We start from the raw sequence: 17,568 nt of genomic DNA, 5'->3' as shown, positions 1-17,568 counted from the left end.
ACAGTACTAAGCGTTGGCAAGAACGTGAAGCTACTGCCCCTCTCACGCAGCGCTGGTGGGAGTGTAAATCGGTACAAGCACCTATAGCTAAACATATGCCTACTTGATGACTCAGCAATTCTACTTTTAATTATAAATCCAAAAGAAGTAAGTGCACGTGTCCATCAAAAGATGTGTACAAGATTCGTAGCAACTTTATGGATAATAGCTAAAAACTGAAAAGAACCCAAATGCCCATCAACAATAGAAGGGTTACATGAATGATGCATTTATAAAATACAAAAAAGAACAAGCTGTATAGTGTGTCGCAACATGGATAAATCTCTCAGATATAATATTGAGTGAAAGAGGAGCTGGACACAAAAATGTTTCTACTGTATGATTCTGTTTATCTCAAGTTCAAGAACAGAAAAAACTAATCTACAGCGATAGAACTGGGAGAGCTACCACCTCTGGGAAGGAGAGCGAAGAACGTTCTGGAGGCTGGAAATGTTCCGTGTCCTGATCGGAATGGTAATTACACAAGCATGCACAGACATGAAAAGTCATCAAGCTGTACTTTTATGAAAGTTTTATACTGTATATATTATTCTTCAAGCTAAAAATTTTAATTAAAAACTTAATTTAGATAGCTGAAGAACTATCTTGTGGAGCCCATGGAAAACACAAGCTTCTGTCTGGCTCCAGAGGGGACGACCCCAAAGAATAAAGTGCACCCCCTGGTCAGCACAGAGAACTGTCCATGGCCCCACAGCATTGGTCCTAGCACAGAGCCTGGCAAGCGGCGAGTGCACAATAAATCATTACCTGGGGGATGAATGAGCACATGAATGAATGTATCAATCAATGAAATGAACATAGACTATGAAATGAGTGAGTGAATGAATGAATGTGGTGCTTACAGGGACTAGCAAGCCACTTTGGAGTAAGCACAGAGAATTTAAATGCCTTCAGGGGCTGGGCAGGCAGTGTCCATGGATGAAGCAGACCTAGTCTGAGCGACAAGGAGCAGTGGAGGCTGTGACGTCCATGAACTGGACATCCACAGGCTACAGGTGTTCACACAGACCAAACCTTTCAAAACATTGTAAAGGCAAAAAACCAAAAACCTGAACACCATCAAACCAAACCAGCAAAAACCGTCTGTGGGCCAAAATTACCTTCTGGACCCCTCCCCATTCAGCCCTCTCATTACCTGCCCTTCAAAGCAGCACAGTCCACCCCCAGGGGGGAGGCTGAGACCCGAAGGGCAAGCCCCGGGGTGCAGAGAGGTCAGCACCCTCCTTCCAAAGCCCCCAGGCGCCATCTCCCCCACTGTGGTGACCCCACCCCCGCCAGGCCAGCCGGGCGGGGTCAGGCCTCCTCCTCACTCCCCTCCACAGCCTAAGCAGGGGCTCTGGGCCATCAGACCACAGGTGCAGGCCAGGCTGGAGCCTGGCTCTTGGGAGGTATAGGACTGGAGAGTGTGGGCAACGCAGTTCGGGTCTACTCTGTGCCACTAAGACATGCCTAAGGGCAGCTGGCCCTGACTCTGTACAGGGGGACCCCAGTGTGATGCCTGCCGGGTCACTCCCTGGCGATGGAGCACAGACACAGCAAGAGAATCCCCGGGAAAGAGCCGCCTTGGACCCTGCACCTCCTCCTGGAGCACAGGAAAGGGCCCGCGCAGCCCTGCCCGCTGCCCACCTTTGGCCTTGTAGTACTCATGCTCCAGCTCCCCCTCGTCGTCCTCCGAGGTGTAGTTCAGCAGCTCCTGCTCATACAGGGCGAGAAAGTCGATGTTTTTCTTTCTCCTCTTTTTCTTTTGGGGCATCATCTTGCCGGCTGCCCCTACCTGGCACTTGTGGGCTTACGGCAACCACCTCCTCGTGCCCTCTTGGCCCCAAAGCCTTATCTCCCTGGGCTTCCACGGCTGCCTCTGGGTCCCCTGTGTCTACAGCCCCCTCCTGTTCCCCTGTCCCCTCTGGCCCCTGAGCAGAACCTCGGTGCCCTATCTCTGCCCTTCCTGTCCCTGGCCCCTCTCTCTGCCACCCTGTGCACCTACACTAGGGTTTCTCCTTGGGCCTCATGTCTTATTCATGGGGGCTGCGGGCAGGCTGTCTTCCTTACCCCGCCCCTCTCCTCCCTCCATGGAGAATCAGGTGACATCAGGCCTTTGGCATCTTCTCCCACCTGGGCCTCACAGCAAGGGGGCCCCCTGGGGCCTCTCCAGGTCACCCCAGGGGTAGGTGGGAGGTCCCCTAACCTCACAGGTAGAGCTGTGAACATCATCCCCAGGGCTTGGGGTCTTCCTAAGGAGGGCATGGCCCCAAATCCTCTGAACCCCCAGGACTCAGAGGCCTCTGTTTCTCTTCATTATTCATGACCTCTGCTCACTTTACGAAGCAGGCGAGGTTCTTACTGGATCCTTGTTCTCTCTGTTTTCGTCTCCTCGTGACCACTGGCTGCTGGCTGGAGGAGACCCTGTTCCCCTTCAGAGACGCTGCTCTGACCAGCACTCAGATGATCCACAAAGCATTTTCTAAGGTGCAAGTTACGGACACTGCCAGGCCAGAGCCATGGGTGCTGGGGAGGCCCGCTGCATCATACGTGACCCCCAAAATGCCTGGACAGGCCAGGCAAGGTTCATCAGCACCTGTTTTAACCGGCACTCTGCATTGGTGCACACTGCCCCCCACACTTTCAAATGAAATGGTACACGCCCTCAGGGCCCCCCCCCACTTGGCCCTTATTCCCCCACCTGCAGCCCCAAAAGGGAGGGTTCTGAGCTGGGGCAAGAGAACCAAGGCCCAGAGGCCCCCCTCCACCCTCAATCAGCAAATAAAGTTTCCCTTAGGACCACTAGACTCCTCTTCCTTGCTTATTTTATTTTGTTAAGATTTTATTAAGATTTCTTACAACCTGAATTGTAAGATTTCTGTGTAAATCCCCAAATGCTAGAAATTTCCAGTCTACTTGGAACTCCTATCCCTGTCTTGGCAGGTGAGGTCAAGAGCTAGACTGGCCTCTGGGTGCGTGGCCTTGGAGGAGGCCTGGCTCCCGGTCCGTGGAGTGGGGGTAATGACCCATGAAGGCATATTGAGTATTTGGAGAACGTGCTAAGTAAGCAGAAGCCTCTGGAACACAGTAGGGGCTTACTAAATGCCTGTGACTCCTAATGAGGGTTTCTCTCTTATTTTGCATGGTGTGTGTATATGGGGGGGGAGGGGAGTAGGTAATGCTTTGCTCTCATCTCAGATTGTTCCAGAAGCCCTCCTTTGGGTCCCCTATGCAGGGACTGGCCCCATGTGGGGCCCAGCCCTCAGCAGTACATCAGAGGCCACAGGTGAACACACTGAATTGTCTGTGTCCTCCAACACAGGACAGAGACGTCTCTCTACTTGTTGGTCTCTCCCCCCGCCTCTCCCAGCCACAAGCTCAGAGGGAGCAGGGATCATGCCCCTTGTTCAGTGTCGGGCTTCCAGGACCTATCATATGCCTGGCACACATCGGGCGTCAGTAAGCATCAGTTCAGTGGATGCATGCACAAATTGCAGACAGATCTATAAAGCAGCCACAAACACAAGGCCCTCTGTTTCCCAGGAAATCTGTATGGGCTGAAAAGAGGCCACACTTTAAATGATATACTGGTAGGGTGAGTGTCCCAGAATGGATACCATTCTGAGCACATTTGGCCTAGAGAAGAGGATACTTCCTCACAAACGTGGATGACTGCCCCATAGAGCAAGCATGGGACTAATTTGTGTGGCTGTGGGGGTGATTGCAGAAAGGCACGTTTCTACCCAATCCAGGAAGAAGGATGGGACCCCGGGTGCTGCTCTGGGTGACACACAGTGGCTGGACGGCATCCCTGGTCAGCCTACAGCAGGGAGCGCCCAGCAGCCCCTGTGGATTTAGATTGGACAGCCCTCCATTGGTAGCTAGGATCCTCTGGGAGGCTGGATGGCAGGCGCAGAGACAGTGGAGAAACATGACAGGTCACCCAGCCAGGGGCCACTGCAATGGCTCCCAGCATGAGGTGGGGTTCGGAAGTGGGGAGGGGGCAGGTCTGCAGCCACCACAAGACTTTTCCCCAGTTCCTCCTTTGTCACATCTGTGTCTCACCACCTCTCTGCCCAGAGCTGAGTCCACTTGCTGTGCCCTTAGCCCAGTGCCCAGGACCCCTGGCCACCACCTCACCTTCTCCGTTCTGGGTCTTCTCCCTTTGAGATGCTCTCTGTCAAGGTCAATGTTTCCTATAGCCGGATTCCAGGAATGCCTGGATTAGCCCTGCTGAACTCACCAACTGCCAATTTCTGACCCTTCACCCGTACCCTAGACCTACTGAGTCAAAATCTCTGAAGGTGAAACTTGGGGATCCAAGTTTCAACAAGCTGCTCTCCTCAGGGGGTTGGAGAGGAGATGGGGGGATGTACTAGAAGTAGAGAGCAAGAGGGGCCTAAATTTGCCCAGGTGAACTCGCTAACTTGATCAGTTCACCTGGGCTAAGGGATGGGGCTCAGCAAGTTCCAGGGGCACACAGTTTTAGCTGCACACTGGAGTGGCCTAGAGAGTTTCTAAATGCTGATGCCTGGGTCCCACCTCCAGAGAGGCCGATATTCGCTGTGTGCGGTGGAGCCTGGGCGCAGGAAATTTCCAAAGATCCCAGCAGATGCTGGCCATCTAAGCCGCAGTCAGCTCTCACACCGCTCCCCAAAGTCTGGGGCAGCTTTGTTCTCTCGAGCCACCCACGTGTCCCCACAGCGAAGAGAAATCTCTGACCCCAAAGTCGTCACCCAGGAAAGAGCAACTTCACCTCCTCCCCTGTTCTGCTGAAGGACCGCCCTGGATTCAGCCCAAAGTCCTTGTGAGGAAGAAGAGCGAAGTTCAATCGTGGACGATGCGCGCCCTCTGCTGGCAGGATGTGTTTTTGACCTCTATTGTTAATTCTACCTTTGGGTTCTTTAGAAACAGACCTTAAAGAGAAATTTACTAGGATTGCTATGCTAAACACTGTACGTCCAGAGGAAAAAAATAAAGTGTTCATTTGCATGAAGGCCGGTTCATATTCAAAGGAAAAAACAATAGGGGAGCCTGGGTGGCTCAGTGGGTTAAGCGTCCAACTTTGGCTCAGGTCATGATCTCAAGGTTCATGGGTTCGAGGCCTGCGTGGATCTCTGTGCTGACAGCCCAGAGCCTGGAGCCTGCTTCAGATTCTGTGTCTCCCTCTCTCTCTGCCCCTCCCCTGATCACACTGTCTCTCTCTCTCTCTCTGTCTCTTGAAAACAAATAAATGTTTAAAAAAATTTTTTTAAACAATAAAATGCTTATTGGACTGTGTTTTCAAAAAATTGAAAATAAAATATTTTTAGAGAATCGATGGCATAAAAACACAATGATTAAGAGAACAGGGCCTGAGGGGCACCTGGTGGCTCAGTCGGCTAAGCGTCCGACTTTGGCTCAGGTCATGATCTCACGGTTCATTGAGTTTGAGCCCCATATCAGGCTCTGTGCTGACAGCTCGGAGCCTGGAACCTGCTTTGGATTCTGTGTCTCCCTCTCTCTGTACTCCTCCCCTGCTCACACACTGTCTCTCTCAAGAATAAATAAAGATATTTAAAAAAATTTTTAAGGGGAGAGAACAGGGTCTGAAACTGCCATGTGTTGACAGGGACATGGAGTAACCAGAGCCCTTGTGCTGCTGGTGGCAGTGGTAAGTGGTACAGTCACTTTGAAAAAGAGTCGGCCCTCTTTTATAAAGCTGTCCAGACACTTCCCACACACCCCAGAAATTCCACTTCTGGGCATTTACCTAAGAGAAACGAAAATATATGTCCACACAAAAGCTGCATGTGAATGTTCTTGTAAGCTTTATTCCTAATAGCCCAAACCCGAAACAACCCAGATGCCCACCAACTGGCCAATATTACTCAGCCAAAAAAAAGGAGGAGGCAGGGGTACCTACTACAGTATGGACGAATCTCGAAAGCATTAGGCCAAGTCAAAGGACCCAATCAGGAAAAAAAAATGCCTTCTGTCTGATAACATTTATGTGATTACATATGTGATTTATGTGATTACATTCTGGGAGATGTAACAGCAGACCAGAGGTCATAGGTTCTGGGCATGGGGGCAGGGGATTCACAGCACAGGAGGCACGAGGAGGCGAGGAGGCGGCGCTTTGCCCCAGGGCTCCTCCCCCTCTCTCTTCCGGGCCTACCTCCTTCGCTGGCTTTCCACGTGCAGGTGCCAGCCATCTGGGGAAGGCCCACAGGGCAGGCCCGGCCGCTGACCTGATCCTCATCCCAAGCTCTGCAGTGTTAGGACCCTGCATGTGGTCGTCTGGGAAAGGGTGCTCAGGGCGAGTTTGCAGACCCACTCTCATTCCAAGCACGCCAAGGTCAGTGCCGGCCCCTTCCTCCAATCTAGGTGTAGCATCCTCTGGTGGTTCTGTATCCCAAGTGATAAAGCTGACGCTTGGGTTCCCATCAGTTTCTTGCATACTGGTAAAAATGCCAAGACCAAACATGGTAATTATAGGAATCCCAAGCCTCTGATTATAGGGAAGGGGCTGTTTATCCTAGGGACCATTTGCACGTGCGCAGGAAGGCATGCACACACACTGTGATCTCACTGCCCCAGCCTCAGGCCCCTTCAAGGGCATCCTCCTGCTGCTAAATAAGTTCTCCTAAAGCTTGCCTTTGGTCATATCACTTTCCAGTTCAAATACCTTCACTTACAGCTCAGTGCAAACAAGATTCGGGACTGCAAGTAGCAGAAACTAACACTGGCTAGTTTAAGTGGAAAAATTGTTTAAAAAGTTAATGTTAGGGCAAGGGGACCTCAGAATTTCTGAGAGGTCTTAGGGACTGCTTCCTACAAAGGTCACCTGATCCAGGGCGGCCCCTAGTGCCCCCTGTGCTGGGCCCGGACACGCAGTTTGTACCAAGCTTCAGCACTGGCCTCTGCTGCCCCTGTTGGTGCCAACCTTTCCAGAATAGGCTCTGCTGACTTCTGCCAATTCAGTCTGGGGTTTGTGTACCTGATTGCTTGAGTCTAAGTCATGTGCCTCTACTTTGCCGCAAAGGAGGCTGGGAAAGTGAGTTTGGGGTATATTCAGCTCTTCCATTGGGAGCTGTCCTCTCAAACTTTAGAATGGTGCTCAGATGCTAGGTTGCTAAAAGAATCACAAATGTCCCTGACACACATTAAATTCTAGCACATGAAGCTGACATCACACGCCCTCTGTAATCTGTCCCAACCTCCTGCTAAGGAAAGTTAACACCGTAGTTAAACTGAAGACGTTCCTCGGTGCTTTCCTCCCAAAAGCCTGAGTTCACTCTGACATCGGAACTGTAGTGTGCATTACCTAACGAGCAATCCCCAAAAACTCAGTGGTGTGAGCTTTATTTGTCACATGTCTGGGGCTTGCATACCCTGGGCTCAGCTGGCTGCTCTGCATCAAGCTCCAGGCCTGGCTGACTTCCGCTGGGGCGGCTCACCCTGGGCCACGGTGGAAGGGCAAGGGGGTGAGTCTGGCGCTGCCAGTACCCTTGGGGCCTCCACGTGCGTCCCATCTGCTAACATCATTCAGCCACACAAAGCAATACAAGTGGCTGAACCCAGAGGCAACAGCTGTAAAGTTTCATAGCGAAGGGTGAAGAATTGGGACCAGTAATTCAATCTGCCCCAGTCTCTTCTGGCTTCCACCAGTCTGCACTCCCTTCTAATGAAGTCACATGCCTCCCCAGTGCCCACTAGAGTATGAATGTGGCCCTCAAGATGTGTTCAATGAACGAGCCAATTACGAGTGTGTGTGTTTGGGGTGAGTGGGGTGTGGAGAGCCCATGTTAAGTCCTGAGAACTTGAGGGCGTGTCCTAGAGGCTCTGGCTCCCACCTGGGCTCCCCACCACTAGTGTGCCTGATTTCTCACCCAGGGTGACCAGCTGGCCTTGCTATTTCGAAACGAACCACCTCCTTTTCTGGAAGCAGAAAAGGGGAAACAATGCTGTGAGGCTGGTGGTTTTCCTGGGTCACGGAAATGTCAGTTCCCACTAACATTTCATTTTAGGCTACCTGGGGTACTAGGAAGCATGCCCCTCAACCCCTTCTGCCCCCTCTGACCCATTCCACTTAGAGCCACTTGAGGGATTTTACTGAAAAACAAATCATTTTGTGAGCAACTGGTGTTTATTAAATAAATCAATGAACTACATTCAACTTCTGTCGCCCAGCTCATTGATTCATTCATTCATTGATTCATTCATTCAAAAGTATATATTGAACTACTGCTTCCCTGGCCCTGAACTCTTTCTCTTACCATGACAGAAAAGAATGCAGTGCCCAGGTCTCAGGGCTAACCCTCACATAGCATCCTTAGATTCCGCAGTTGCTTGCTTGAGTGTTTGGCATTTTACAGTTGTAATAAGAAACATTGAAACACCTTGCAGCCGGCATGGAAACTCATTAGGAGGAAGGTAAAGTGTGAGCTGAGATCCTGGTGCACAGAGATATGTTCTCCCCTGGAGGTAGTTGGGGAGCTGGGGGCAGGGAGACACAGAAGAGACAGGAAGAGGAGGAGCCAGAGAGGCTGGCTGAAGCTGGGGCCACCTGCAGGGTCCACGACAGGAGGCTGGCAGGGCTCTGGGCCAGCCAAGGACACCTTAGCCTGGGGACATGGAGAGGACGCTGAATATTCCCCTTGAGGTTGCTTGTTTGGAAGTGGTTTCCATTCCTCTCTCCTCTCCTCCTGCATCACTCCAGGATGCATTGTATGAGACTGATAATGAGGAAAGGTCTACATCTAGGACCTGGGTGATTAGAGGATATAAAACCAAAACATTTCAAAAGCAAGAGTCTGAAGCCAGAGGGACTGTGAAAATACCAGCCTCTGGGAGTTTACACATTGTCTTCTCTACTGAGAATGCACAGAGAAGGCTTTGGACCTCCCCATGATGCAGATTAGGGGCAGTCTTTTCTACAGGCAAGCCACAGTCAGGCTGTTTGTGCATGAATTTTTAAAAATGTATATATATATATATATATATATATATATATATATATACACACACACACATATTCTCTCTTATTCTCTAATTTTTATTTAAAAAAATTTTTTAACATTTATTTTTGAGAGAGAGTGTGTGTGTGAGCAGGGGAGAGGCAGAGTAAGAGGGAGACAGAAGATGTGTAACAGGCTCTGTGCTGACAGCAAAAGCCGAATGAGGGGCTTGAACTCATGAACCATGAGATCATGACCTGAGCCAAAGTCGGATGCTTAACCGACTGAGCTACCAAAGCACCCCTATATAATCCCATTTTAAACACACTCATGGACATTGGCATGTAAAGAACTTTTTAAAAAATTTTAGGGTCGCCTGGGTGGCTCAGTCAGTTAAGTGTCTGACTCTTGATTTTGGCTCAGGTCATGATCTCACAGTTCCTGAGTTCGAGCCCACACTGGGCTCTGCACTGACAGCATGGAGCCTGCTTCAGACTCTCTTCTCCCTCTCTCTCTCTCTGCCTCTCCCCTGCTCTCTCTCTCTTTCAAAAATAAATAAACATTAAAAAAAATTTATAAGAAGGCAATCTGTGCTCAAATACCTTTTGATGTGACTCCAGAATTTGGCAGCTACTTTGCTTCAAGAGAAGTAGGGCTGCACAGCTTCCAGGTATGAGTGCATCTGACAACACCCCCACCCCCTGCTTGGGCAGCCCTCCAGCCCTCCAGGACTCTCGCTCCGCAGGCACAAGCCTGCGGCCCCTCCTGTGTCCTCCCAAGCCCTGTAGGGTGTTGCTTCAGCCCACTTGGTCTGGATCTGGTCTCTGAGCCCTTCCTGTGAGCCCACCTGCTCCCCTGCTCAGAAAGGACAGGCCACATGAGGACCCCACACCCTACCCAAGACCACCCAAAGATGTGCCCAGGGCAGCCATGGGCCCCTCACAAGACCCATCGGCCCCTTCATACTGAGCTATGTTGCAGGAGCCCAAGCCCCCCCCGCCCCACACACACATGGCCACTGCCAGAGTTTTTGCTAGATGAACCATATGACTGGTTTTATTGGATGGAAACCGAGGGCCTTTCAAGCACAGTGACAGATACAAAGTACCCTGATTATACTCTGAGGATAACTCAGTCATCACTTCGAGTCACTCGGGGACAGCCACACACTGCTGTCTCCGTGCTGCAGGAACCCGGGTGGACCCCTGCTCCTGGGCACGGACCGCATTCCTCGGGGGCCTCACCTGGCACATCGTGTTTCTCTCCAAAGCGGCAGGCACAGGGCCGCGGGCGGGGGACGAGGGCGAGCCAGGAGGCCCAGGCAGGGGTGCTTCTCAGCAACATCCCGCTCGCACCTAGATGGACTGTCTCCACATCCCAGCAAGTGCCTCCCGGCCCCCCTTTTCCTGCCCAGTGGGAACGGCTCCATGGAGTGTGGAGTGTGGTCCAGTTCCGGGGAGAGGTGTGGGGCGAGGAGCCCACACAGGGCATGGTCAGGTGGCTCCTTTGTCTTCACACACCGTAGGCCCCTCAGAGTCCAGCCGGTGCCACCAGCCCAGCAGGGAAAACTCCTTTGCCTTCAGGGGAGCCCCTGGGCAGAGCTTGGTGCAAACTGCTGAGTTGGCTGCCTAAGGCCAGCACGGCTGCAGGGGGTAAGTGGTTGGCTCTGGGCTCCTTGCTGGCCTCTTGCCTGCCCCCCCCCCCTTCATCAGGAGAGCAAGGTGGCAGGGGAGTGAATCCAGACTGTTAGCGCTAAGCAACCCAGGGTGTGCTCTTTGAGATAGTGTATTAGTTAAAAATAATAATAATACATACACACATTTCACAGTTCAAACAACACAGCTTTGAGGAAGAGCTATGGCTTTCTGAAGGGAGGGTGGTTGAGTCCGAAAGTGACATTTGCAGGCTACCAGGAAGACCCTGTTGCATCTCTAGAACATTTGTGCAAAGTGTGGGAGCCCCTGGGAAAATGAGCCGTCCCCCAGAGCAATGTTGGGCAGGAGGGCGTGCTCAGAAGGCAGCCACAGGGAGAGTCCAGGGTCCTGTGGAGGACAGCAGGGGGGCTGGCTCCAGGGTGTGCTGGTAAGTCTGTTGCCGGGGACCCCACCAGCCCTCTCCCAAACGGCCACAGCACTGCGGGACGGGGTCACTGGGGCTGATGCTAGCTCCCTCCACAGGCCCCACTTGGCTCAGGCCTGTGGCCTTAGGCGACTCTTCGCCAAATACAGCACAGCCACCCACCCGAGCCCGGCTCTGGGCACCCTGCGCGTAGGACCGAGAGAGGAATGAATATGACAAAGGGCCCTCCACAGACGGAGGCAGGGCGCAAGGCCGGGGTAGAGCCCAGGCCTGGACCAGATCCCCAATCAGCCTGACAACCTCAAAGGGAAGAAAGCAGAGAAGCCTCTCGCAGAAGTTAGAGCGGGGCATGGTTACCCCACTCTGTCCCCTCAGGAAGCGTGGACACCCAACACCAGAATGCTATCACCAATCCCATGGGACCCACTGTCATCCTTCTGGGCCCCAGTCAGGTAGGGACGCCCCTGACTGCCCCCCCTTTCTCAGAAGAATACAGGGGGCTGGTGAGAAAATTGATGATGAAGGTGTTTGGAAAGTAGGAGGTGTTCACCCGTGTGTGGGAAAAAGAGTCATATTCTTAAATCCACAAATGACTCCGGGCCTGAGTCACTGCAGAGATGGCCCTGGCCCCAGCATGACCAGGACACCATGGGCGGAAGCAGAGGTACAGGAAGAGAATGTCATGGCCGCCACCATGACCAGGGCCAAGCTCCCCTCCAGTGGGGGAAGCGCAAGGGGTGCATTCCCCTCTTCTCCCGGCCTTTTATTTCTTAGGGGAAAAGGGTAGCAAGCGTCAAAGGGAACATGCCAGACCAAATGCGTGAGTTCTTGTTTATCCTATACTATCAGATAACGAATTGTTTCACCTACGTGAACTTCAAGAGAACTGAGTGCTAACCTTTGAAGCACCATGATTTCTATGACTGTGTTTTAAGTGTTTGGGAATGGAAGTAATTCCAAAATGGGTAAGTTGCTCCTCCGACTTCTTAAACCCAGAGTGCTGAACGCTGTTTTCTTCCGTCCCTGTGAGGTTGCAGACCCCGCAGGGTGAGCGGACCTAAGATGCTCTGTGCCCTCGGGGCCGTGCCGGCACATTGCACCTCCACTAACCATTTTCAGATCACTGGGTGTTTCCTGAAATGTACAGGTTTGGTCTTCTGAATGCCATTGCTGTTCAGGCTCCTAGCTGCCATTTCTTGCTCTATCTAGCACCTGTTGTCACTCTCTGCACTTTATTATGAAAAACCAGAATCAAATTCCCTAGATTTGAATTTAAAATTAAAGTGACGCCGCAAGGGATCTGCTATTAGCAAAATGTTTGGTCTTTAACACAGAGCTTTATAGCATTTATTTCAGGGACTCAAAATTAATTTTCCTTCACCTAAGTCCCCAGCTACCTAACGGCTGAGTGAGTTGCTTGGATAAGTGGTCCTGGGAAGTGACGTGTGCTTTGACCTTGTTTCAGTAAGAAAGTAACCATATTCTCAGGTCTTCAAGGTGTTCAGTGGGTCTTGTAAACTTTGCCACTGAATGTGGGATTCTGAGCTGCCATGTGGATAAAGTTTTTGCTGGGACCACATCGCTGGGGGCATCTCCTGAGGGAAGGGGCAGGAGACTTGCCTCCAGTTGGAGGAAGGAGAGACTGAGGCAGGATCCAGATGCTAAGAAGCTGGAGTCAACTGGAACCTTTTCAAAGGAAGGTGGAAAAGGAAGAAAGAGCCTGGTGCAATCGGGAGGGAACTCAGTGCCTGGGTCACACGAACCATTTCTGTGGGACATTCCCTCACCACCACCTTCCTGCTTGTTTTCCATGGCTGCGGTGGGGGATGGGCACAGACCACTGCACCCAGCTTCTACCCTCAGTGGGCCAGGGACTCTCTGTGCTAAAGAGTGCAGTGTGGCAGAGGAGCCCAGGACTTATCCGAGTGACAGTGGCATTCTCGGAAGCCCTGGGAGCAACCATCTCATGACACTTTGACCTTGTCACACCCTGACTGCTAGAGATACCTTGGTCTGGACACCAGCTCCCCACAAGGTTCCCTGAGCATGCTCTCCAGGCACGTCAGCAGGAAAAAGCAAACAGCAGCCTGAGGATTAAGGGTCCCAGTTCTGTCCTGTCCCTGCTCTGGATCATCATTCTGTCCACCTCCTCTTCCCGGGGAACCTGAGGCAGATGGAGCCAAGCACCACATGCACGGCACAAGCAGAAAGCAGCACAGCCCTGGAGTCAAGGGCAGGGTGCCCAGCCACCCTAGTGTGCCTAGGACTGGGGAACTCTGCCCAGGATGCCGGGCTTCCCGCGGGTCAAATCAGGAAAGTCTGGGGCCAACCAGGATTGGGCCCCCCAGTCCCTGGACCAGCATCGCCATCACGTGAGAGCTGGCAAGAAAGGCCCCATGCCAGCTCACCTAATCCGAGACCACAGGGTGGGGCCCAGACACCCCCCAAGCTCCCCAGGTGACTCTGACGCAGCTTCAGGGTCAAGGGCTACTGCTCTAGAACATGGTTCTCCACCTTGGCTGCATATTAGAGTCATTGGGAGAGTCTGAAAGACTTAAATACCTGGGTCATACCTCAGACCAACTGGACCAGAGCCTCTGGGGGACAGGGTCCAGGCACGAGTATTTCTCAAAGCTCCTCAGAGGAACAAAGTGCAGCCAAGGCAGAGCCCCTCTGCGTTAGGGCGACGGATCCTAACCGCTGTGCCACAGAGCCACGTGAGATCTGCAAAAGGATCGAAGCCCTATCCCTAAGCCACTGAATCAGATTCTCTGGGAGAATCCCTGGGACCTGGCAGGGGGGCTATTTTATAAAGATCCCCAGGTGATCCTGATGTGCACGCAAGGCTAAGAACGACAGTTCTAGAGGAAATAAAACTTTTACCCAAAGCTGAGCAAGTCATTTTTATTGAAGGAAATGAGTTACTTAGTTGCCAAGGGAACCATTCCCTCAAATGGTAAGAAAGGCAGTCACTGATTTCTGGCTTTTGTGCCAAGCGTTAAGTCAGTGACTGAAGTGTATATTTCTCCCTTGCTCTCCCTCTCCCTCTTCTGTTTTTTGAAATGAAAAAAGAAGGGGGGTTCACAGAAGAGACTCTGCAGGGGAAACATCTAATGACTTAGAAAAGGTGGACAGAGTTGTTGCCTCTCAGGATGCTGGCCGCGGCCAGGACAGCTGAGCCCAGGTAGCAAAGCACACTGGGTCTGCTGAGCCTCAGCGAAGGTGCCAAGGTCATCAAAAGCCAGAGATGGACCAAGGGCCCAGGAGAACTGCTCTGGACCAAAAGGAAAATAAGAATCCTATTATGGAGACACCGAATACAATCAATGCCATCCGAGAACAGCTTGTACCTACTAAATGATTCTGTATGAAATAAACCAGTCACAGAAAGACAGATACCATGTGATTCGGCTTATACAAGACACCTAGAACAGTCTAATTCACAGAGACTGAACGTGGGGTGGCGGTTTCCAGGGGCTGGGAGAGGGGAAACTGAGGCTGTCCTTTAATGGGCATAGAGTTTGTTTTGCGAGATGAAAAGTGCCCTGGAGACTGGTGGCACACCACTATGAACGTAGTTAACACTACTGAACCGTACACCTAAACATGACTCAGATGGTCAATTTTATGTCATGGGTATTTTACTACAATCAAAAATAGAGAAAAAAATATCTCCGATAGCGTCAAGGCCAAAACAGATTTCATAAATGTAATAGATTCCCAACCAATTATTTCTGTGTTGCTAGTTTAATAGTGGGTTATATTTTATATTCATATTCATAGAGGTACAGAAATTGGGTTGTGTGCCAGATTTTCATTTTCACTCTTTTCTCACCTAAGACTCTGTCTCGTCTGAATTCCAAGCCAGACATCACCACTCACCTGGCAGCAGCCACTGAATGGCAGGCATTGCAGAGTGTGGTTCTCCAGCTGTCGTGCTGACATGGAAGGTAAAAGAAAAGGAAGAGCCAAGCGTGACCCAGGTTTTGGGAGTGAGTGACCAGCAGTGCAGGAGAGACATTCAGCGGGAGAGGGTTGGGGAAGGAAGGAGGCAAAGGAAGCTGTGCTTGCCGAGTGTCTAGTTTGTGCTGGGTTCTGTGCTAGGCAGCATGCAGCACTCTTTCACTTAACCCTTGTCACAGCTGGAGAGGCTGGAGTCCTGGCCGCACCCCTCAGATAATGAATCAGAGCCTAGAGGGACTTTGGCAACTCCCTCAAGGTCACCCAGCTAGTAAGAGGCAACCTTGAATCCAGTTGTCCTTTTAACTCTGCCAGTCGAGGACATTATGAGGTCTGAGATGCAGGGCAGAGACAGATGTTCAGGAGGCCGCAGCGAGCACCCTTCTGAAGATCTCAGGGAGAACCAGTCTGCATATAAGGGGCTAAGGTGCAAGGACAGGAGATACAGGCTGTGAAAAGATGAGCTTCGATAGGAGCGCTCCTGGTGAGAGAAGAGAACCCCGAGGGTCACAGAAGATGAGCCACCAGAGGGGCCTGAGAAGGAGCATTCAGAGACAGGAAGGAAGTCAGGAGAGAGTGGTTTGTTAGGAAACGAAGGAGGAGAGGACTCAAAAGGACTGCGAAGCCACCCTTGTCACATGTCACATGGATATCAAGGATGAGGCCTGAGGAGCGGCCACTGCTTTGGCCATCACCTGCCTTCAGAATTCCAGCTAAACTCCAGCACACCCTTGTCCCCTTTCCCTGATAAGTGTCCCCAAGCTTGGACTTGGTGGGATCCTGGTTCAGCGTCGGGACACGCCCACCAGGCTGTCAGCCCCAGGAAAGGGCAGGGGCGACGTTTTGATCATTTTGATCATTCGTCCCCCAGCACCTAGCACACGGCCCGGCACAAAGTGAGTGCCCGATAATCACTTGTTGAAGGCCTGGCTGAAGCCCGCTCTACACCCTCCTTCAGCTGTCGAGGAAGTGCTGTCCCTGCCCCCTCCCCACGTTCAGCTAAGTCAAGGGCGGGAGGCCCTCTGCCTCTGCGGCAGCAGGTGATTCGAGGGCAGAGTTGCTTCCACCGCATTGCTAAACCGCCTCAAAGGCTGCATCTGACCTTGAGCCACCTTCGTTTTGCTTGGCTAAGCACTGAGTCATTTACTTGTTTTTGCTGCCTTTCAACCCTGGAGCAGTGGGTTTAGCACAAAGGAAGACATGAGGGTTGTTTTATTTGTGGGGAATCGATTTCCCTTAAATAAGAACTTAAACTGCTAGTCTGTGCTGCACAGCGGGAGGGTGTCGGGGCTGCGGGGAACATGGTGGGGGCTTCTGAATCAATGCCCAGGTCTCTCTGAGCCTTTGAAGAAAAATGTTTTTTCCATAAACACCGACTACAGGAGAAGGAGGATGGTCTGGAAGTCAGGAGACCAGGTGAGTCCCAAATGAGACACGAGCTGGCCATGGGGTCTTGGGCAAGTCACTCAACATGTTGTCACTAGACATGCATTCTTTCTGGGCATCTCTCCTCACCTGCAGAAGTAGGGATGCCCTCGACCCCCTCCAGTGCCAGGAGAGTGCACAGTCACTGTGGGGGGACACAGGGGACACCTCCAGGCAGAGACTGTCCCCCAGACCCAAGACAGCCTCCCAGAGCAACTGGGAGCACCCCCACCAGCATCCCTCTTGTTCCAGCCCTTGTGACATCGGCTGAGACGCAGCTAAGACAGAGGTCCAGAGCATGGGCTTTGGGGTTCCACATATCCGCTGGGTGCCTGACTTCATCCTCACCTGTCCAACAGGAGCCTTCTTACCTAAGGGGGTCTTGTGATGATCACAGGAGGAAACGCAAAGAAAGTGCTTCATGCAGGGCCTGACAGGATGAGAACACACTAAATGTTAGCTACTGTAATAACAAATACTATTTGTGGCTCAGATCCATCCATCAGAACACCTCCAACAACAAATTAGAGATTATAAAGATCCCAGAGATCTTTCCTAAGCCTCTAGTTATAGAGATGAGGAACCTGAGCTCTGTGGGGAGAGGAATCGACTCGCCCTAAGACCCACAGGCAGAAATGGGACCACAGGTCTATGGGTGTGTGGCTCATTGTACCTGTTGCCAGCTCCTATGAGGGCCCTGCTGGGGCAGACGCCAACTCGTAGCACCCTCGAGTGGTGGGAACCCTGATGTCTGATTCACCATGGTTCCTGCCCCGGAATCCTGCCCGACCTGGAACTTAAGTGTCACCTGGTGGCTCTGGCACCAGCATGCATTCAGTAGAGCCCCACGCACGACCCAGGCCACCTCCCCCAGGCCTGTTTCTTCAAATGGGACAAAATGGTCTTTAGGAGCCTTGTAGTCCTGACATACCATGGTTCCAAGAACTGCGCTCAATTAACCACAAACAAGTGGCTGGAAACCTCAGCTAACAAGAATCTTCTCCAGAGGTACCCTGGGAGGAACAGGCGGAGCCCAAGAAAGCACAGCCCCCCCCCCCCCCCCCCCCCCCCCCCCCCCCCCCCCCCCCCCCCCCCCCCCCCCCCCCCGCCCCTGTGGAGGTTT

Source organism: Suricata suricatta, chromosome 14 (assembly GCF_006229205.1).
Source record: "Suricata suricatta isolate VVHF042 chromosome 14, meerkat_22Aug2017_6uvM2_HiC, whole genome shotgun sequence".
Taxonomy (NCBI): domain Eukaryota; kingdom Metazoa; phylum Chordata; class Mammalia; order Carnivora; family Herpestidae; genus Suricata; species Suricata suricatta.
This window is presented reverse-complemented; position numbering follows the sequence as displayed.